Source organism: Belonocnema kinseyi, chromosome 10, assembly GCF_010883055.1.
Source record: "Belonocnema kinseyi isolate 2016_QV_RU_SX_M_011 chromosome 10, B_treatae_v1, whole genome shotgun sequence".
In the NCBI taxonomy this organism is placed as follows: domain Eukaryota; kingdom Metazoa; phylum Arthropoda; class Insecta; order Hymenoptera; family Cynipidae; genus Belonocnema; species Belonocnema kinseyi.
Genome location: NC_046666.1, coordinates 83,127,535 through 83,131,820, shown reverse-complemented (window position 1 = coordinate 83,131,820; position 4,286 = coordinate 83,127,535). Strand labels below are relative to the sequence as shown.

At 25.9% G+C, this 4,286-nt stretch overlaps 1 protein-coding gene across 5 annotated transcripts in view; it reads left to right on the top strand.

The window, feature by feature from the left end:
• LOC117181854 (ankyrin-1-like) overlaps nucleotides 1-4,286 on the top strand; it is a 20,655-nt gene that overhangs the window by 1,704 nt on the left and 14,665 nt on the right. The window lies entirely within an intron of this gene.

Genomic DNA, 4,286 nt, shown 5'->3' with positions numbered 1-4,286 from the left:
TTGTACACGAAAATACGAACCCTCTAGAGCCTCGTCTAGTGGCCGCCAGGTTTCGTATTTTCGTGTACAATGTTACCGGCTGATGCCGTTGGAATTGATTGTGGAAATATATTTTTTACATCTTTTATTATTAAGCTTTGTACTTAAACGTAGTTTTCTTTCGGCTCTTGCAATTCTCAAAGTTTGAGACCGATATTTTATGTATAAAAAAAGTTCGAACGTTAAAAAAATGTTGAAGTTCAGAAAAAAGATGAAATAATTTTCAGTGAAGTTCCTACCAAAATTCAGTACCTAAACGTACTTTATTGTACTCTAATAAATTTCCCAAAGTTTCAGCTCGATATTTTATTTACAAAAAAAGTTCTTAGGTTCAAAAAAACATTCAGTGAACTGAAAAACTGTGGTCGGTAATATAGGTATTTAGCTGTGTCACATGCCCTTAATAAATACCACCAATATAAGTCGATGAGTAATTTATATTACGGTTTCATATATTTTCCACTAATTCTAAAATTATTAATCATAATTTTCATTCTATATACTGTCTATATATAGTTCTTTAATATTATTTAGTTTTTATTTTTATTCTGGTGATCTGCAATTTCTACGGACATTTTTAGACTATTCGTCTAATCAAGTTCTCGTATGTATTTTCCAATTTCTTAATTATTATAATTTCTAACGTTTTTATAAAAATATAATTATAATTCCAAGTGATAGGAAAACTGTTCTTTCGGTTTTTAGATGTTAAGACGACAGTTCCAATCCAGATTACGTTTGGCATTGGCAAACAAAATTAGACAAACAGAATTTCACTGGCACAGTCATAAAAAATATCATATTCCATAAAATATATTTTAAAATAAATTTAAATTAAATTAATTTAAAATTTAAATGCCTCAAAATCTTCAAGATTTTTTTACAATTTTATAAATCTTTAAAAATTTTTGAAATATTTTCGACACTGTAAACTTCCCGAAATAACAAAATGCTGAAACCTGAAAATCCCGAATTTAAAAATTCTAGAATAATGAAATTCTAGACAGTTTACAATATTATCGAATTTGAAAATTCCCGAATAATAAAACTCCAGGCCGAATGCTGTCTAATAATAAAAGTATACAAACTAGAAAATTCCCGAATTGCAAAAATTGAGAAAAAAGTTATGTGGTCAATATTATTTATTTATTAAAAATACAATAATCAAATATTTTTATTATAGAAATTTGGTTTAATGTTTAATTTTTTTAAATTATTGTTTTAATTTAAAATTAAAATAATTGTATAAAAATGTGATACAAACATAAATTTAAAACACGTGAGCTTCAAGTGAAACAAACTTTGCAAGATTCAATGCAGCCTGATTTAACGCGACTTTTATTTTTTTAAATAATAATTTTATTTTTTCGATATTTTCAAACAACTTTTATTATCCAAAAATACATTTGTTCAATTATTGTTATTTTTAATTCAAACAATAGTTTTTAGAAACTTTAAACATTAAAAAAGTTTTTTCCTCGGTAAAAATATTGTATTATTCTATTAAATTTTTTTTTAAGTAACTATTTTTTAATTGTTCAAATTAGAGAGTTGTTTAGCCCGGATATTGTATAATTCGGAAATTTTCTGTCGGCAATTCGTAAATTCGGTAAGATTGTAAATTGTCGAGAATTTTCCAATTTGGGACTTTTATATTTCGAGTATTCAATAAATTGAATTGTCGAAATATAAAAGTCCCGAATTGAAAAATTAAAAATAAAATTCCCACATCACCGTAAAAATTCCGAAATTATAACATTGCAATGTTATAATTTCGGAATTTTTACAGTGATGTGGGAATTTTATTTTTCAGAAAAAGCGACGGAAAAATCCCGAAAAATAAAATTCATGACACTGTAAAATTCGTACATTGAAAAATAACCAATAATTAAATTCCCGAAATTATAAAAGTCCCGAAATATAAAAGTCAAATTGGAAAATTCATGAAAAATAAAATTGCAGACAAGAAGATATTACTGAATTTTAAAAATCTCCAAAGAAAATGCCTGAATCATGAAATATTCGAATTAGAAAATTCCTGAATTTAACCAATTTAAAAAATTGTTTATTAAATATTATTTATTTATTGAAAATACAATAATCGAATATATATTTCAGGATGAAAAATTTGTGTGAAAATGTGCATAGTATTTGAAAAAAACATAAAAAAGTTCTGAAAAATCGAATTTTTCATTAATAAAAGAAATAATAAAAATAAATTTTGATACAAATCTTTGTTGAATTGAATCCTGCAAAGTTTGTTTCAAAAATGTTATTATGTAGGTAGGAAGAAAATTTAGGCAGAAAATTTTTTTCTTTCAAAGAACACGTGTTTTTTTTTATGTATTTTTAAATACAATTTTTATAAAATTATTATTCAAGTGCCGGAGATTCCATTTTTTGTGATTTTTCATTCATCCCTTTCGGAATTTTTGTCAGTGGTCCCATATTTTTATACCTCCTCTTAAAATTATGTAATTTTTCAAAATAGAAAGTCAACATTTGAAAACATTTCAAAATCATCAAAAGTATCTATTCTCTTTTAAATTGTTTCAAATCTTTTAAAATTATTTTTTAAATTTTTCGGAACTTTTAAATGTCTTTTAGACAGATTCCCATTTTCCTACCATTTTTGTAAAATCCTGCACACAAAATTGTTTTAAGAGCTTCCAGATTTTTTCTAATATTGTAAATTTTTTGAAATGTTTTGAAATATTTTTAAATATTCTCTTCGAGTTATGTACTTCTTCAAAATAAAAAATCATTTTAAATCTACCCAGAAATTTTTATTGTTTTCCTAGTATTTAAAAATTCTTGAGAAGCTCTAAATTTTGTTCTTTTCTTTGTAACATTCAGAAACCTCCAGCTTATTTGATTTTTTTCTAAATTAATGCTTATTTAACTGTTCTTTAAGAATCAAAATGAAATACTTTTACCTTCGAAATACAAATAAAAAAATTAAACAATTATAATCGTAACATTCCAAGTTTAAATTTGTCACTCTGAAATTGTGACAATTCATTTTCAAATTGTTTACTATTGAAAATTGTTTTTTTATTTTTTTATTTCCAAACCAAATAGATTAAAAATGGAATATTTTATACTGAAATAATTCAAAAAGATTTTGAAATTGAATAAAGACATTCAGTTAAGAAGCCATTAATTCGAACTTTACACTTGTGTCACTAATAAGGCTTTGCAATTAAATTAGTTCAAATTTTAACGTTAAAATATGTAAATTATATCATTTTGAACAGATCTAGAATCACCTTGTAAAATCAATCACTGTTTAGTTTTTAATACTCGAACTGCAGTTCAATTTTCAAATTTACTTTCATTTTCTGATTTGTCCCGGTCGCGAGTCTAGCTTAATATTTAAAACAACTTTCAGTTTTTTGAAATTGTAATTTTTCGGTTGTAACTTACGGGACAATAATTTTATTCTTTGAAAGATTTTCTACAGATATTGCTGATAATTTCTACATTCTCATAAAAAATGAGAAGATATTAGTTTTTTATGAAAAATAACTTTTTCGGATTTTATCAAGTGTCGACATTTTGAGGCCCCGTGAGTCAGAAAAACAAGTTTTTACGTCGGAGTCTGTTTGTGTGTCCGGCGTCATCGTTATTGTTGTCTGTATATCAGATAATTTTCGAAAGACTGGTCCGATTGGATTGGGCTTTGACACACTGTTCGAGGGACCAAAAAGAAAGATCGAGTTCGTTAAACAGCCATTTTTGATAAAAATCCAAAAAGTTGAAGCTTTTTCAAAATTTTTGAGACCACTTTTTTTCAAAATTTGAAAATTTTATCGACAGCTATTTATGGTACAAAAAAATATGAACAATTTATCCTGACAACTTTTTTTGATAAAATCAAATTCACCAAAGTTAAAGGATTTTCAAAATCCAAAAAACCAAACGAAAATGGACATTTGAAGCAAAAAAAGCTTGATATGGAAAAAAGTCAAGAGGCGACAAACTCTACTTTTTCAAGGCCCCATGATTATTTTATCACATTCTCATCCATAATGAGAAGAGTTTTATGCGAAAAATGATTTTCGCGAATTTCATTAAATTTCGACGTTTTGAGGCTCCTTGAGTCAGAAAAACAAGTTTTTACATCGGTATCTGTCTCTGGCGTGTACGTCGTCGTTATTGTGGTTGTGGTTGTCTGTATATCGGATAACTTTTGAAAGAATAGTCGGATTGGATTGTGGTTTGACACACAGATTTTTTTATTTTAA